Source organism: Gossypium hirsutum, chromosome D06 (assembly GCF_007990345.1).
Source record: "Gossypium hirsutum isolate 1008001.06 chromosome D06, Gossypium_hirsutum_v2.1, whole genome shotgun sequence".
Classification (NCBI taxonomy): domain Eukaryota; kingdom Viridiplantae; phylum Streptophyta; class Magnoliopsida; order Malvales; family Malvaceae; genus Gossypium; species Gossypium hirsutum.
In genome coordinates this window covers 49,815,709-49,835,556 of record NC_053442.1, presented here as the reverse complement: position 1 = coordinate 49,835,556, position 19,848 = coordinate 49,815,709, and the positions used below count along the sequence as shown (strand labels likewise).

General features: G+C 34.4%; 1 non-coding gene across 1 annotated transcript; it reads right to left on the bottom strand.

The window, feature by feature from the left end:
• Positions 1 to 3,192: 3,192 nt before the first annotated feature.
• LOC121218882 (small nucleolar RNA R71) lies at positions 3,193 to 3,299 on the bottom strand. Its single transcript, XR_005915364.1, has one exon. It is a non-coding gene; the product is annotated as a small nucleolar RNA R71 (small nucleolar RNA).
• Between the last annotated feature and the right edge of the window lie 16,549 nt (positions 3,300 to 19,848).

Sequence of the window (19,848 nt, the reverse complement as noted above, 5' to 3'; positions counted from 1 at the left end):
CACCATCAATACAAGTGTTAGTTCAATTGAAGAAGAAGAAGTAGGACGGTGTATACTAGGAGTAATAAGCCAGATTCGGGAAAAAATTTGACAGATATCATATAAGTAATAAGTGGGTTCTCCTGCTCACTCAATTAAGATTTGAGCTAGAAGATTGGTGCCACCATATGGCCAGGCTTCTAAAGATGAAGGGATGTTGAAGTTATCCAACCAGTTAAAGGGTTCAGTGGTATGAAAAGCATTTGGGCTCTGGTTTTCCAAACAGTACTGGAAAACATTCCTGACTATAACTAATTCCCCCAACTCAAGAGTACACCTCCTGTTCAGACATTTGAATTGCTTATTGGCAATTTTCGAGTCCACAGACTGATTATGAGAACTGAATATATTGCCAACACACTCTGTATGCATAACAACCTAATATGGCACTTTTTAGGTGTAGCCCTGATATCGTCCCTCCTAGCGCAAACTCAAATCAATTCGCCTATAACAAAACACACACCCGTATAAGATTCTAAGAACTTAGTGAGGAAAACATCATTTACCTGTGTCATTTCTGCACATCTCAACCTGTAAGTTATTTGGATGATTACATTGTTTTGAACCTTCAACTTAGTCACTGGCGAATACTCCCTGGAAACACGAAAATATACACACTTTTTCATGCCCATTTTAACTCAAATTCATGCAGTTTCAGAAAAATTCTTGTCGAAAAATATATAATTATTATAAAATAATTATTTTGTACTTAAATTATTAACATGTTGAATTTTAATTAATTTTATATCAAATTTTGATTATTTTCGACAGATATGCACAAAGGGCGAAAAGCGGCTCGACAGACCCTGCTAGAAGCGCAAAATCGAGAAGCAATTTTGAAGCATCAAGGCGAATTGATCTTTCAGCCTAATACTGTCCAAATTAATTTTATTAATTTATAATATAATTAATTTTAATTTTAATCCAAATTAATGTGGGTTAAATAAATTATTATTAATTAATTATGAAAAGTGACCCAATTAAGTTGAACCGAGAAAACAATCCAACCGAGCACTGGGCAACCCAAAATCGTCCCACATGCTGACCCAATCAGCTTGTTTGGCTGATTATTTGGCTTGCAAAATAGCCCTTGAAGAATCCTTCAAATTTCATTCAAACCCCTCCACTATTTATGCCTTTCTAGATTTGCCCCTACCTTAAAATAGCAAATTTGAAACATTCAAATTTGCCACATGTGTGGCCGGCCATGAGGGGACTCTATGGCTGCTAATTTTTGATAATTTTAGCATCCATCTCAACCTATACATACCCCCTTGGCTGCTCCCTTCAAACACATCTCAAACCCATTCATTTCTTCATTTCTCTCTCACTTTTCTCTCTTCATTCCCTTCCATTTTTCTTCATTTTCTTCCCCTATTCCTTTTCCGATTTGACCTTGAAAAAGATTCATTCAACCACCAATTAGAGCAGCATTCGAGTGTTCGTGGAAGCCTCGATTCAATAAGAACAAGCGGAGAAGGAGGAGCGGAGCAAACTAGTCAAACCTCGGAGAAACACTGGATTTGATTCTTGTTCCTTATCCTTTTAATTTTATTTTTGTTATGAACATTTGTGATGTTCATATTTTTAATTTAATTAATATGGCTTAAATTTAATTCGTGTTAGGTTGATTGCATTTCGTCTACTTGAGTTATTAAAATTGTGTTTGTGTTGTTATAGGCCTCGGTAAGATTTTTGATTAAGTAAAACCATGACTAAGTTATTCTTGCATTACAATTGTAAGGTAACTAATGAATTAATTATTTAAACAGATTGAAATTGTAATTAATTAACAGGATTCTTAATAAGTGCATGTTTATCATCTAATGTAGCAAAGGGTTAAATTAGCAACGGTATCTAACGATACATTAGCCTTGCATAACTTGCAAGATTATTATGATTAAATTATTTCAAGGTAGAAATACATTATTACCTCACGTAATCTTTTATGTGCTTATGAGATTGAATTAATTGTTTGAATTGGCATAGAGATATGTACAAGAGATTATTTTAATTTCATAAGTATATGTATGTGCATTAACACATTTGCTTATTAAAATTTGTTTAATCGGTTTAATTGACGTAGAGATATAGTCAAGAGATAAATGGATTTTGGTAGGTAAGTATGTTCATAAGTTAGCAAATTACCGAGTTGCGATGAATTTATTCGTAACAACATAAACATAAGTTTAATAATTTTTAAGTTAAGAAATGTAAATAGTTTAGCACAATTATGTCATCTTGATGAAAATCATCTTTTGAAATCATGCATTGGAACTTTTATTTTATTTTTTATTTTACTTATTTAAAATCCTAGTTTTTAATCATCTCCTCAAATCAAAATATTTTTCTTCACCAAAGTGTTTTTAAATTGCATTCATAAATAATTCTTTGCAAAGTGGGTATGATAACTCGACATTTACTTGTCACTTTATTACTTGTTGCGATTGTGTAAACTTGTACATTTCTGTCGTTCCAAGTTTTTGGTGTCGTTGCCAGGGATTGTTTTAAAAAGTCATTATTTTTAAATTTGTGAATCTCGCATTTTGGTTTATTTGTCTGTTCAATTTTAACTTAATTAGTTTTTATATGTTTATTTTAGGTGTTTATGAGTATTGATCGAATAATCGATTTACTCCTCGTAGACCTTGAGATTGAAAGAACTTTTAGACAGCGAAGAAGACAAGCAAGCCAGAGAAGGACCGAAGAGATGAACTTCGAAAATCAGAATTAAAGAAAAGGAGCAAACCCTACTCAAAATCCTATCCTTATTGTTGATGATAGGGATGGAGCTCTAAGACAGTATGCCGTGCCAGTGTTTCATGATCTTAATTTGGGTATTAGTAGACCAGAAATCGAGGCACAACAGTTTGAGCTGAAGCCAGTCATGTTCCAGATGCTTCAGACAGTAAGCCAATTTAGTGGAATGCCTACCGAAGATCCTCACCTGTACTTAAGACTATTTATAGAGGAGAGCGATACATAAAGTTAGCTGGAGTACCCGAAGATGCACTACAATTGAAGCTGTTCCCATATTCGCTAAGGAACAGAGCTCGAGCCTAGTTGAACTCGTTGCCACCAAATTCAATTTCCACATGGCAAGAGTTAGCAGAAAGATTCCTCATGAAGTATTTTCAGCCTAGCAAGAATGATAAGTTGAGGAACGAGATCACTACTTTCCAAAAAATGGATGAGAAGTCCTTGTATGAGGCATGGGAAAGGTACAAAGAATTATTATAGAAGTGCCCTCAGCACGGAATCCCTCATTGCATCCAACTTGAGACATTTTATAATGGTCTAAACGCTCATACGAGGATGGTAGTGGATGCTTATGCTAATGGTGCTCTCCTTTCTAAGTTTTACAATGAGGCTTATGAAATCATCGAGAGGATTGCCAGCAACAATTATCAATGGCCAACCAATTGAGCAGCGTCAGGAAGACGAGTCGCTGGAATACATAAAGTAGATACTCTCACTTCACTCGCATATAATTTATCCTCGATTTCTTCAATGCTTAAAAATTTTACCACTAATGGGTTTAATAGTTTTGTAGCACATCCACCGAATCAATTTAAAAATTTAGCCTGTGTCTAGTGTGGAGAATGACATATGTTCGAAGAATGTCTATCAAACCCAGATTCTATGTATTACATGGATAACTAGAACAAAAACTGAGGAAGACAAGGACTACAATCCAATTCCTACAACCCATCGTGGCGAAACCACCCTAATTTCTCTTGGAGTAACCAAGAGGCTGGACCCAGTAACACATGCGCCCAACCTAAACCGACCCAGCCACCTATTTTTACCTAACAAGTTCAGAAACAACCTCAAGCTAAACCATCCAATGGCTTAGAAAACTTGTTGAAGGCATACATACCCAAGAATGATGCCTTAATCCCAAGCCAAGTAGCTACATTGAAAAACTTGGAAAACCAAATGGGCCAGATTGCAACTAAACTCAGAAACCGACCGCAAGGTGCTTTACCTAGTGATACAAAGAATCTGAGGAATCCTAGGAAGGAGCATTGTAAAGTATTAATATTGAGGAGTGGAGGGACATTAGAACCCAGCACCGTCGAAGTTGGAAAGGAGCCACCCGATGCTCAAGACTCAGAAGTTCAACCGAGTGTTGAAATTTCAGTTTCACCAGAACCGAAATCTACAAAATCCAATAAGACAACTTTTAAACTAGCTAATTCTGATAAACTAACAACTACGTTAGATGCAAAATTGCCACAGAAGACAAATCCAGTTCTAGTAAAGAAGCCTCTACCACCCTACCTGCAAAGACTTCAAAAGTAGAAGCAAAAAGTTCAATTCAAGAAGTTCCTAAACGTACTCAAGCAACATCATATAAACATCCCGTTGGTTGAAGAACTTGAACAAATTCTGAGATACGTCAAATTCATGAAGGATATCCTGTCAAAAAAATGAAAACTTAGAGAATTTGAGACGGTAGCGCTAACAAAGGAATGCAGTGCATATCTTCAAGACAAACTACCCCCAAAGTTGAAGGATCCTTGATGTTTTACCATGCCTTGCAACAATTGAGTAACATATTATGGTAAGGCACTATGTGATTTGGATGCAAGTATCAATTTGATGCCCATGTTAATATTTAGGAAGTTAAGGATAGGTGAAGTTAGACATACTACGGTTACACTTCAATTAGTAGATCGATCCTTAGCACATCTAGATGGAAAAATCGAGGACGTATTGGTATGTGTAGACAAATTTATTTTTCCTACTGACTTTGTTATTCTAAAATTTGAAGAAAACAAAGAAGTGCCAATCATCCTAGGAAGGCCTTTTCTAGCAACTGGAAAGACCCTTATTGATGTGCAGAAGGGTGAGCTTACTATGCGTGTTCAGGACGACCGGGTAACATTTAATGTTTTTAAGTCTATACGATTTCCTAACACAATTGATGATTATTCTGCAGTGTCCGATTTAAAGGAATTAATCATAAAAATGAAACTTAACTATGTTGAGGACCCACTGGAACAATTTTTGACATCAGGCCCTCCAAATGATGAAGAGGAGGATGAATACTTAACGTTGCTAGAAGCTAATCAAAGGGGATTTAATTCACAATCCCATTTTGAATCTTTGGAGTCAGAAAATAGGGATTATTTCCAACCAAAAGCGTCGATCGAAGAGCCACCTAAATTAGAACTGAAGGTACTTTCCTCACATTTAAAATATGTTTATTTAGGTAACGTTTCTACTTTGTCTGTGATTGTTTCAGCGGAATTAACCGTTGGGAAAGAACAGAAACTCATCCTAGTATTGAAACAATTCAAGAAGGCTATCAAATGGACCATAGTCGATATTCGTGGCATTAGTTCGTCTGTATCCATGCATAAGATCATCTTGGAAGATGGCGAAAAAGGGATGATTGATGGACAGCGATCACTGAACCCCATCATGAAGGACGTGGTAAAGAAAGAAATTATCAAGTGATTAGATGCAGGTATAATGTACCCCATCTCAGACAGTTCGTGGGTAAGTCCAGTCCAGTGCGTGCCAAAGAAAGGAGGTATTACAGTCATTGAAAATGAGAATAATATGTTGATACCGACTAGAACGATTACAGGATGAAGAATTTGCATCGATTATCCGAAGCTGAACAAGGCGACTAGGAAAGATTACTTTCCTTTGTCGTTTTTGGACCAGATGCTGGATAGACTTGCGAGGCGAGACTATTACTATTTTCTCGATGGATACTCAGGGTATAATCAGATTACAGTAGCAGCGAAAAATCAACACAAGAAAACATTCACTTGCCCGTACGGTACATTTGCATTTAGACGCATGGTTTATGTAATGCACCTATTACATTTCAAAGATGTATGATGTCTATTTTTACTGACATGGTTGAGAAACACTTAGATGTCTTTATGGATGATTTTTTTGTATTCAGAGATGCATATAATGATTGCCTAGCTAATCTACCCAATGTGCTAAGGCGATGCAAAGAAACAAACCTCGTACTCAACTGGGAAAAGTGTCATTTCATGGTACGATAAGGTATAGTTCTAGGGTATCAGATAACGAGACATGGAATATAGGTAGATAAAGCAAAGATGGACGTTATTAAGAAACTCCCACCTCCAACATCTGTAAAGAGTGTTAGGAGCTTTTTGGGCCACGCCGATTTCTATCGAAGATTTATCAAGGACTTCTCCAAAATTACTAAACCCTTATGCAAATTATTAGAGAAGGACACGACGTTCAAATTTGATAAGGAGTGCTTAAGAGCTTTCAAAGATTTGAAGAGCCGATTAGTTTCGGCACCCATAATTGTCACACTAGACTCAGATTTGCCATTTGAATTGATGTGTGATGCAAGTGACTTCGCGATAGGAGTTGTCATGGGCCAGTGAAGGAACAAATTTTTTCACCCCATCTACTACGCAAGTCGAACTCTGACAGGAGCTCAACTGAATTATACAGTAATAGAGAATGAGTTACTTGCTATTGTGTTTACTTTTGAAAATTTTTTATCTTATCTTGTAGGTACCAAAGTGACTGTCTATACGAACCATTCGGCAATTAATTATTTACTTGCCAAGAAAGGCGCTAAGCTGAGACTGATCTGATGGGTACTTCTACTTCAAGAGTTCGATCTAGAAATTTAAGATTGAAAGGGAGTAGAAAACCAAGTAGTAGACCACTTGTCCAGATTGGAGCCGTAAGAAGGGAATTCTTCACTTATACCCACTCAAGAGGCATTTCGAGATGAACACAGACTGAAGGTAAATCATGTCCATAATACCCCTTGGTTTGCTAATATTGCTAACATTTAGCTTGTGGTTTGATGCCATTGATACGATGCATCATCAAAAGAAAAATTTTATTTACGATGTGAAGTGCTATTTCTAGGAAGAACCATACTTGTTTAAAAAGTGTGCAGATCAAATGATCAGGAGATGCGTGGTGGAAGATGAAGTACATAAGATTCTATATCTTTGCCATTTAGCTCCGAGTGGGTGACACTTCGGAGGTACACATACTAAGGCTGAAGTACTACAATCTGGATTCTTTTGGCCAACACTATCCAAAGACGCATATGCTTACGTAAAGAGTTGTGATCGATGTCAAAGGGTTGGAAATGTCACAAACAGAAATGAGATGCCCTGAACAAACATCATTGAGGTAGAATTATTCGATGTTTGGGGTATTGACTTTCTCGGTCCTTTCCCTCCATCTTTTGGTCACAAGTACATATTGGTAGCAGTAGACTACATGTCTAAGTGGGTTAAGGTAGAGGCATATCTGACAAATGATGCTAAGATTGTGATGAAGTTTTTGTAGAGGCATGTGTTAACAAGGTTTGGAATCCCGAGAGCTATCATCAGTGATGAAGGGTCCTATTTTGTGAACAAATGGTTGAAATGGTTACTCGACAAACATGAAGTGAAGCACAAGGTTGCCACAGCTTACCATATGCAGACGAATGAGCAAGCTGAACTGACAAACAAAGAGATCAAAGGCATACTCGAAAAGGTAGTTTGCCCAAACCGACGAGATTGGTCCAAAAGATTGGACGTTGCTTCATAGGCTTAGAGGACAGCATACAAGACACCTTTAGGGATGTCACCCTATAGGTTGGTCTTTGGGAAAGCCTGTCATCTACCCTTGGATTTAGAGCACAAAGCTTATTGGGCTCGCCAGCAACTCAACTTGGATCATAAGCTTGCTAAAGAGAAACAGATGCTCCAACTCAACGAGTTAGAAGAACTCCTAATGTTTTCATACGAGATTGCCAAATTGCTCAAGGAAAGACTTAAGAGGTGGCATGACAAGCACATTCGAGTTCAAGATTAAGGTTCTTTCCAGGTAAGTTAAAATCATGTTGGTCCAGTCCATTTACAATTCACCAACTTTATCCATACGGAGTTGTCAAACTTCAAAGTAAGAGAGGTAATTTTCGAGTCAATGCTCAGCATTTAAAACATTACTGGAGAGATAAAATTGAACTGGATCAAATCTCGTTCATTTTATCAGATATTTTTTTATTTTTTTAAATAAATGATTTAGGGTATATTTTTGGGATTAGTATGTTTAAATAAATTTTTTCTAGGAGATTGAAACTTAAGCGGGACCGCTTGTGACCCCTCCAATCTTTCCTGGGAATTGATTTTAACATAATCTTCCGAGAAATTATTCCCTAAATGGCAAAATAAATTTTTAAGTGTTCCAAATAAAAGGGTCAATTTTGATCCAACTCTTATTTGCAACTCAATTACAAATTTTCCTCAAGTTTAGGTACTTAATTGAATTATTTTTAAATTTTGGTTGCTCTTTTTGTAAATATTAAAAATTAGATGTCTCTTTTTGTAAATATTTTTAAAAGGCATCTAGAATAAATGTTGTTAATTTAATTTAATAAATAATATGAGAATTATTAATATATAATTATATATATTATAATAAATATTAATTATTATCAACTTTGCATAGAATTAAGATTAGTTTAAATTTGATCATATTTTATTTAATAAGTATTTATTTTTAATAAATTGATAGCAAATAATAATTTAATATGCATTATATTAATTATTAATTGTTGTTAACTCTATGTAGAATTAGAACTTGGAATATCTTAATTATTAATTTGTTCTAAGAATTCTAATTAAACTCCTACTCCTTTCACTATAAATTTCACCCACCTTTATCATTTTTTTCACTCATCCCTCCATCAATCCTAGCATCCAAAACCCACCAAATACCAAATCACCTAGTGCAAAACTCTATTTTACCGAATAGCTGGAGAATCTGTTCTACAGCAACGAGTTGAAGAGAGCGAGGATCTCGAAGAAGAAGATCGAACCAATGTAGTCAGTTGAAATCCCTGATAAGGCAAAACCAATGGAACTAGTAACCGAGCCTGACGTTGCAACTTCAGTGTTCAGGACTCAATCACCTCGCCCAGATATTCGAGATGAGCTGTCAAAGTTGATGGACATCATGCAACATATGTAGTGGCATCAACAAGCTTACTGGAGATATTCAAAAATACGGGATGACTCAATGAGAAGCGCTCTTACAAAAATATACAATGACCCATTTATTTTTGTGCCTGAGTTTCTAGATTTCATATTTGAACCATGGAGTCCACTATCGAAGAGGGAACAAAGCGATTCATGCAAAAACAAAGACGATGGAGCAAAAGATAAGTCGAATTCGGAGGGATCTGCAAATAAATAAAATGGGGGATCTTGACTTTATTTTATTTCCGTTCTTAGGTTATTTAATAGGATTATGTTTTATTAGGAATTTTTATTTTTTGCATAATAATACAAGAGGTGGAAATCATTAATAAAAATGAACAAGTTGCAAAGTACAAAGTGTGGCAATAAATATATACATGTCTAGGATTGGATCTAGAAAGAGTTTGGTACTTAAGCAGTTAAATTGACTCACCTTCTCTTTTCTAGAATCCTACGTGGTGTATAGTATCTATTCACTTTTAACAATGAGGACATTGTTCATCTTAAGTAGGGGAACCGAAAAATTGAAATTATTTCCACTTAGAATAAATTTTTCTTTTAATTATGATTAGGATATATTTTGTTCAGAAATTTGAAATTTTGTTAAGTATGCTAAACTTCAGTATAAATAAAGTTAGATTATTTCTATAATTGTTATGTTAACTGAAATATGGCATAAATGTATTTTTAATAAAGCATGCAAATCATACCATAAAATTTTTAGTTCCGTAGGAAAGTTAGGATGCATGCAAGTTTAAGTCTCTAGAATTGACTTGTAGTTTCTTGAGGCGAAATCCTAGGAAGTATGAAATGTTGAAAATAATTTAGACAACTTTTTTTGGACCATTTGTGCCTTTCAAGCCAACCTTGATGAATTTATATCCCTTGAAACCCAACTTTGAGACTGTATGGCCTAATTTTATTTGAACCTTTGCAATATTTAGCCATCACATTTCTCTTAATTATCTTTAAATTGTCCCAAATTCATAATTTTGGGAAGAAAGTTGTTCTGAAGGAATTTTTCAAAGGTGTTTCTAAGATATTCTTTTCAAATTTGTGCATTACTCGAGACGAGCAATGAATTAAGTTGGGGGTGTGGAACCACGAAAATAGACACACTTTTTCTTACCCTTTTTAACTCAAATTCATGCAGTTTTAGTAAAATTCTTGTCGAAAAATATATAATTATTATAAAATAATTATTTTTTACTTAAATTATTAACATGTTGAATTTTAATTAATTTTATATCAAATTTTTATTAATTTTCATTATTTTTGACAGATATGCACAAAGGGCAAAAAACGGTTCGGCAGACACTGCTAGATGCACAAAACTGAGAAACAATTTTGAAGCATCAAGGAGAATTAATTTTTCAGCCTAAGACGGTCCAAATTATGTGTATTAATTCATAATATAATTAATTTTAAATTTACTCAATTTTAATTTGGTTAAATAATTTATTATTAATTAATTATGAAAAGTGACCTAATTGAGCTGAACCGAGAAAACCAATCCAACCGAGCACTGGGAAGCCAAAAACCGTCCCACATGCTGAACCAATCAGCTTGATTAGCTGATTATTTGGCTTGACAAATAGCCCTTGAATAATCCTTCAAATTGCATTCAAACCTCTCTATTATTTATGCATTTCTAGATTTGCCCCTACCTTAAAATAGCAAGTTTGAATCCTTCAAACTTGCCACATATGTAGCTGGCCATGGGGGGACTCTATGGCTGCTAATTTTTTCTAATTTTAGCAGCCATATCAACCAATAAATACGCTCCTTGGCTTATCACTTCAAACACATCTCAAACCCATTCATTTCTTCACTTCTCCTTCACTTTTCTCTCTTCATTCCCTTTTCATTATTCTTCATTTTCTTCTCTTATTCCCTTATCGATTTCACCTCTTGAAAAAGAGTCATCCAACCACCAATTGGAGGAGCATTCAAGTGTTTGTGGAAGCCTCGGTTCAACAAGAACAAGTGGAGAAGAAGGAGCGGAGCAAACTAGTCAAACCTCGGAGAAACACTGGATTTGATTTTTATTCCTTATCCTTTTAATTTTATTGTTGTTGTTATGAAAATTTCTATGAATATTTGTGATGTTGATAAGTTTAATTTAATTAATATGGCTTAAATTTAATTCGTGTTAGGTTTATTGCAGTTCGTCTACTTGAGTTATTAAAATTGTGTTTGTGTTGTTACATGCCTCGGTAAGATGATTGATTAAGTAAAACCATGACTAAGTTATTCTTGCATTACAATTGTAATGTAACTAATGAATTAATTATTTAAACAGATTGAAATTGTAATTAATTAACTTGATTCTTTATCAGTGCATGTTTAATCATCTAAGGTAGCTGAGGGTTAAATTAGCAACGGTATCTAACGATACATTAGCCTTGCATAACTTGCAAGATTATTGTGATTAAATTATTTCAAGGTAGAAATACATTTTTACCTCACATAATCTTTTATCTGCTTATGAGATTGAATTAATTGTTTGAATTGGCATAGAGATATGTACAAGAGATTATTTTAATTTCATAAGTATGTATGTGGATTACCACATTTGCTTATTAAATTTTGTTTAATCGGTTGAATTGGCGTAGAGATATAGTCAAGAGATAAATGGATTTTGGTAGGTAAGTATGTTCATAAGTTAGCAAATTATCGAGTTGCCACGAATTTATTCATAACAACATAAACATGAGTTTAATAATTCTAATTTAAGAAATGTTAATAATTTAGCACAATTATGTCATCTTGATTAAAATCATCTTTTGAAATTGTCCATTGGAACTTTTATTTTATTTTTTATTTTACTTATTTAAAATCCTAGTTTTTAATCACCTCCTCAAATCAAAATATTTTTCTTCACCAAAGTGTTTTTAAATTGCATTCATAAATAATTCTTTGCAGAGTCCCTGTGGGTACGATAACTCTACATTTACTTGTCACTTTATTACTTGTTGCAATTGTGTAAACTTGCACATTTTCGTCGTTCCACTCCATCAATTTCTATTCTCATTTACAAGTCAGATACTATATCTTCCACAGAGCTCATCTCTTACGCATCAACATCTTCAATACACCTCTTACCTCTTTCAAGTTGATCTTTCATAAGTCTTTACCCGTTTCCTTTACAAAGATCCATATGACCAAATCACCATCACCTTTGTATACATAAATCTAAGTAGTCATTCCACAATCCATGTTTGATTACCTATACATAACAGGTACATTCCTTTTGATATACAGTTAGAAAAATCCTTACTCAGAATACGCTTCTTTTATGTTTACCCATCACTTCATTATTCTCAACCGAGTCATGATCTTGTATAACACCTTATCGTATCCCATAGAGACACTCTACCTTATGATCTTTTTAATCACACTTACAAGCCATGCTGAACGCGTCTAAGTAGTTTAATAGAGAATCCGTCGAGGATCATTCCTTTAGGTCATGCCATTGTGAGCCTTCCTAGGATACACCACAATCACCCTGCTTTCAGATTTCACCATAAAGGCTATCACGTCAGAATTTTCCACACAAACTATTGATTCATTATTTGCCATAAAGGCAGTTCTTAAGAGTGCACCACGAAGGCGTTCCTTATGGAGTTTGCCACAAATGCATTCCTTTCATTTTTCGCCACAAAGGTGATCATTGCAGGGTTTGCCATAGGGACTACCCTTTCATAATTCGCCACAAAGGCGTTCCTTTCATATTGTGCCATATAGGTTATTATTGCAGGGTTTGCCACAAAGACTACCTTTTCATGATTCACCATAAAGACGTTCCTTTCATCTTGAGCCACATAGGCATCCTTTCCTAACGTGTTTACGATATGGATTTTCCTAAACTTGCATTATGTGAAGTTTGCCTATCATCTTCTTGGGACACTCAGAGAACTTAATTGGGTAATCACCGTCCTTTACTTCCTTTCAGAAGGTGCCATGGCCATGGACTTTTCCTTTAATTTTCATATTAGACATCATGTTTTTAGTCCTAACGGACCCCTTTAGACTCCACCGCGATGAACAAACATAAACTCTCTAGATAAACCTTTTATGCACTGATATAATTCACATTCATATTTAACTCCACAACTTACTCTTAACAGAGCATTCCCAGAGCATACATCTAAGACACACATATATGACCAAACCTACTTCTCAGATTCCATACCATAACATGTATTCTATCCTTAGCATTTGTTCGTTTAATTGCATGACCATCATACTTATACTTTACTAGTTTCAGTCTCTACAGAGATATCTCATATACATGCAAGAGTCAGTATAAGGACTCACTTGATTCTCACCTACAGCAACTCAAAACTCTAGATCCAAACTTCCACCACGCAAAGTAGCAACTACTACTACTGAGCATGAAAACCCATCAAGATTTATTCATATACCCCTTTTTCCATCATTTCTAACGCTTGAAATCCCCAATCAAGGCCTTATATCTTCATCTTACTAATTTACCAAATCCAACAGGCTTAATCTTTTACAATATAACAGGTAGAGTCATAAGTCTTATCTCATCATGGAGTAATTACTGATGAAGATCTAGATCTACAACTCTAGCTTGAAAAAGAGAGAAATATTGTAAGTTCTTTAAGATTTAGGTAACAATACTTCTTGAGAAAGGAAGAAGAAAAACTCCCTCTTTTTCTAACTTGAGTATCTATATAAATAACTTAAGCCCTTATTGCAACTTGACATGTGTCTTAAACTTTCAAAACTACCTTAATAAAAATGGTTTACAACTGTATATGGAAATTTAATATTTTATACTTTTGGTCCAACCCTTAGTTCTATCGTAACTACCTCATTAGTATGTAACTAACTCAATATCCCAATAAACTGGGTGTACAATACCATTGGCAATAACCTAATTTACCTAAAAATCCTCATCATTCTTACCAATCTCTTCTTCTTTACAACCTAGCACATTCAGAAAACAATCATTGCATAATACTCTAGCATCAACTATGTGCCCAACCTATACGTCAGAAGCATCTATTGGGCGAATAGGACTTCACCACTCAAACTACTTTTGGGTTACCCGCCTAACTCAAAACCTGCCAAAACTGGGTGTTACAACTCTCCTCTCCTTAACATAATTTTGTCTTCGAAATTTCTAACTTGAAATATTTCAATCGTATACCTAATAAATGGTTATCATGTCAGACACGTATCGTGGGTTGGGCACTTCCACAACTCAATAACTTCTGCGAAAATTTGAACGTTACAACATACCCCTCTTTTACAGATGTCAAAATCACATTGGAGAATATGAACAGTTTCCTTGAAATAAACTTCCTACGCAAGTTTGCTTTTATAAAACAGGTACCCTTTTACTTCATTGGTTACTTTTATAAAATCGATAAAAACCCTAATCTAACTTCACTAAACTTTTAGCACTATTCATATTCCGTTTCTAATTTTTCTCAAAGTTAATTCCTTTCTTTTTTCTACTTTTAACTTTTTATTCCTAACATGAGAAGAACTACCATCAGAGGAAGGGGTCATGACCAGATCATCCGAGTTGTCGCTCGCAAAACTCCACCACGCATGGAAACTAATATGTGCAACTGCAAACCACTAGAAAAGAAATGAATTGGTATTTGGGAGCCTGGGGTCTCCAAAACCTAAACTTTTCTTATGACTTTCAACTTCCCAAATGATGCCATCCCAGTGATAGTTCTATGGGTTTCATTTTACCATTCATACTGTTTGAGGCTAGATTTCATTCGCCTCTCAACACTTTCTTCTATGTCATACTTATCAGTTTTATACTTCAAAGTGTCACCAAAATTGTAAGAACTGCTTTAAGTGATGATTCGGCTCTTCCACCATGTTTCCTTTAAATTTTAGTGTGTTTTGGAAAATTTTGATAATAGTCGTCTTTATTTCAAAATTATTTGCATTAATCGTTAGTCGTTCTAAGTTTCCTCTCATCACGTTTAAGGTTAGTAAGGCGTACTCACACGAGATTTAGATGTGGTTCGATTAGAGTGCTAAAGCTTCGATTCATGAACAACCTAAAAAGAAAATAAAATAAAAAAAATAAAAATAAAAATCATATCTGTAGGTCTTAACGTTCCTACTTATTTTATTAATTGTAAAAATTTTATTTCTAGAATTTGTTGTTGAAACCTCCCTGGCAATAGTGGCAACAACTTGATCTCCTATAAATGCACTATCGTTTATAGTTTAAATATAACAGAAAAAAATATAAGAAGTAAGAAGGGGGTGTCCTTAAGTGCACGAGTCAAATTGTAATATAGTTTGTACAACAAAATGTGTGGAAGTATTCCGAAGATCGTACCCAAGGGAAGATGAAATAAATAATGAAAATAATTTTACAATAACAAGTCACCTGAGAAGGAAAAGATAACCAAGTAAGTTCAAACAAACTTAGTGAGTTTCACACAAAAGGAAAACACAAATAATATACAAGGATACCACTGGTAAACAAGAATTAACACTCATAAAGAGCATCAAAATTTTTGGTGAAACTATGAGATACTAACACAATATGCCAAATGGCGTTCACAATACTTAGACAGACCCATTTCGCTAACATAGACACAACACATGGGTGGTCATTACCTGTAAAATTAACCATCACTTTCCAAAACTGTGTACAATTGCAAATGACCCATCTTTTTGCCAGCCACAGATCCAGAATCCCAGAATCATTTCAGTCCACCGTATTCATATTATATACCACCCTAACTCCTCATATCATTTATGTTAAGCTAAATACATGATCTCGTGATCTGCCAGTCCGATTTGCAATGTAGCTGCCCTACCGGAGGCATCACAAATAGATCTCCTTCTCATATATTATATATATTACATATCATATGTAATCGGTACTGGGCTTGTACAACAAGGAGGGTATTTACATCAAAACTAACCTTACTCATGTAGAACAACGCTGGTTGGTCACACGTATATCTAAACACCACATCTTAACTTATTTGGAGTAGGAATACTTACCTTACACAAATTATATTATTTGAGAAGTTAATAATACAAAATAAGTAAGAAGGGACTCACCAGAAACTCCAAAATAAGAATCTACTCTGCAAGTCCTTCACCTTTATTGCTCAGGCCTTCGCTAGCTTCTTGAGCTAGATGAGAAAAAAATATAAGTATTAGATTTATTAAACTACTGAAATTTAACATGCAAGCATGAATCGGTAGTATGCAACCCAAGATTAGAAAGTTTCCCTCCTTAAAACTTGTTCTAAAAACCCATGCATGCACAATTGCAAATACATAAATTCTTTTGATAAAAACCTAAGGGTTTTCCTAAAATTTTCGATAAGTTGGTACAAAAAATGGTGTCGACTAATTACAGAAAACATTCTTAGTTTGAAGCTTTCTACTTTAAGGTTTTTTAGAAACTTAGAGGATAAATCAGGGAAAAATATTTAAAAGTAATACATGCAGGCAATTGATAACCTTATATTCCCAAGCAATGGAGACAAGGTTTAGTGGAAGGATAAGAAAAAATCTCACTATTGCCCTTGATTCCATTGAATAAACTCACTTCATATTTTAAATTCTAATCATTTACAGTACCCTAGTTCAATTCTAACTAAGTCTCAACTAAACTCCAACATTACTTATTAAGCCATCGTATTCAGGTTAAAACACGAAAACGAATCTATCGAGCTATGAATTAAGGAGTTCACCCAAAACATCTAGGGTTGGCAAATTGTTTAACAAAAGAGTCCACCAAATCTTAAAGTTTTCCAAATCTTGGAGTCCACCAAATGAAGAACCCACAGAATACGTCACCCAGCAAAAACAAATATTTCACTAACTTACTCATTTTCTACCCTTAGCAAAAACGGCTTGAACGCCAAAAAGTGACTCGATATAGTCTTCGTCGGGCGGGCTATTACAGTTTTCTTTCTGCTTAATGTTCAGGTTCTTCTTTATAACATCAACACTTTCTTCTTCTTTATTAAGATCGAACAAAAATCTAGTTTAATTAGTGGATGGTTCTGCATTCTTGTAAGTCTTACAGGTTTGCACATTACGATTATAAAAGGGAAGAGTGTACAGGAAGGCCCTATATGGGGGTCGCATGTAATTGAAATGTTAATAATATGTCAATAATGAAGATTGTAATGGAAATCTTATGATCATTTAGGCAATTGCTGTTTCCTGATCAGGAAAGACTATCAAAGTAGAAGCTTAGGGCCTAGATAAATGTGAGTCTCTAGTGAGTCTCTAAACCTGATTCCTGCATGTCATGAAATTATGTGTATATGTGTGTTTCTGAGAGGAATCTATAAATATGTAAATGAGGTGAACATTAAGCATCATGATATGGCATTGTATGATAAGATGTGGTTGTTAGCGTGTGTGTAGTCATTTCCTAATACTTTCCTATTATATGATTGTAGTACCAGACAATTCTGGGTTATATAAAAAGGTGAGAAAAAGATCCGTTTTTGTTACCTCCAGTATGGAAGATATATTGCTAACTACCAAATCAAGACATAAATCTATGGAAAGTCTACGGACATGACTGTAACGCTGGGGTTTGTGCAAGTGTACACAGTCGTTATCAAGTAATAAGTAAGTATCGAGTTATCGTCTCCACAGAGATTGTATTTGTGCTAAGTCACTTAATTTGTAAAATTATATTAACAATTTGAAAAAAATAAAAACAAAATATAGTTGAGAAGTGGTATAAACTAGATGCAATGATCCCTAATGTAAATTATCCTTATATGCAGACTATATGAATGAAATGATTTTAGTAAAATTAAACACAATTTGCAACAATTATAACATAAATAAACAAGGACAATTACTTTAATTAAACTTAATTTATTATCATCATGCTTAATAATATTCGAAAAAACATTCGATGGCAACTCGATCTTTCATGAGTTTTGGGAACCAAATTAGGCCCTTTCGGAATCCTTTACTTAGTAAATACGCATTTTACTGATCCTTATTTACTAAGGGTTTCTTAGCATTTGTGTGAGGTAACAAGGACGTGTTGGGTTTGAAACAATTTAATCACACAAATCTAAAAACTATGTAGATAACAGAGCCTGGTTAAGGTTGTTATGCAACCTACAATTCAATCGGGTTAGGATTTAAATTGAGCAGGAACATTTCAATTATGCATCCATTAGCCGTCGTCTGGTTAGGATCGCTTAGCTAATCCAGGTGCATTTCAATCATGTATGAATGAAATATAGACTTGATTTTAATTGAAAACATGATCGATTGAGGCACAAACATTATAAGCATGAATTACATAAATATTATTTAATCAAAATAATCATCCTAGCTTAAATAAAATTTAAGCTATCATTGTTGTAAACAAGAACATAGAACTCATAGCAAATATCTTTAAATTAAAGAAAAGAAAAGAAAGATTAAACCCAATTCAGAGTGGCTGTCACCCAAGACTCTGACTGACAAGGCTCCTTCGCTTCTTTGCATTGCTCCTTTGCTGATGGTTCTCCAAGGTGGCCGACCAAGGGTTCTTTAAGAGGCTAATTTGATAAAATCCTTATGCAAGGATGATGATAAGCGTGAGAGCTAAGAGAGTTGAGAGAGAGGATGAGAGATGAGAGGGATGAGGGATGAGGGATGAGGGATGATTGAAAAAGTGAGAAATGAGCTCTTATTTATAGGTGAGGCAAGGAAGCTAGTTTGCTAAAATTAGGAGTGTCCATCCTTTGAAACCTCCTCCATGAGTGGTCGGCCATGAATTGAGGAAATGTGGCTGATTTTTCCTTGATTTTTGGTCAATTTGAGTGCTACAACAACTCAGGACTAAGACTCGGTCTTCAACAAATCTTCAGGTAAATCTCTGATTTCTTTAACTCTTCAAGGGCCTTATGTAATTAAACCAAAAATTGGTTTATAATCAGCCATGTGCAGCTAAAAATTGGGTTGACTTGGTCCCCACTTTGGATGGTTTTGCAATTAGAAGAAAACTCACAGACCTGTCAAAAATAGCAGATAGTTTAGAGGACCAAATGAATTAATTTAACCACTTTAATAAATCAATTTACTTTATTAATTAAACCCAATTTTATTAATGAAATATTTAAAATGAATTATTAAAATATAACATTATATTTTATTATTTAATTTAATCAGGCATGGCCCACTTCATAGCTTAAAAATATAATATGCTTAAATTAATATAAAATAAGCCATTTTATGCATGAAAACTATATAATAAAACATAAAATCAAATTTTAATAATTTCTATGTCCTAATTTCATATTTTTACATATATCATTCCTCATTGATATATTTTCACTTATCATAGTTCTTTACATAAGCGTAAGCATCTTTAAATAGTGTAGGCCAAAAGAAACCTATTTGCAAAATCTTGGTTGCAGTACGTAAACTACCAAAGTGTCCCCCACTTGGAGATGAATGAGAATGATATAAGATCTCAGCAATCTCACTTTCAACTACACACTTTCAGATTATATTATCTGCACACTGTTTAAACAAAAACGGATCCTCCCAAAAATAATACCGACTATCATGAAGGAATTTCTTCCTTTGTTGGTATGTCATTTCTCGAGGAATTAATCCACATGCAAGATAATTGGAAAAATCAGCAAACCAGGGTATTTCATGAATTCGACTTACCTCAAATAAGTGCTCATCTAGGAAATTCTCATTGATAGGTACACTAAACTAGGTTACCTCATCTTGCTCCAACCTCGACAGATGATCAGCTACTTGATTCTCGACACCTTTTCTGTCTTGGATTTCAAGGTGAAAT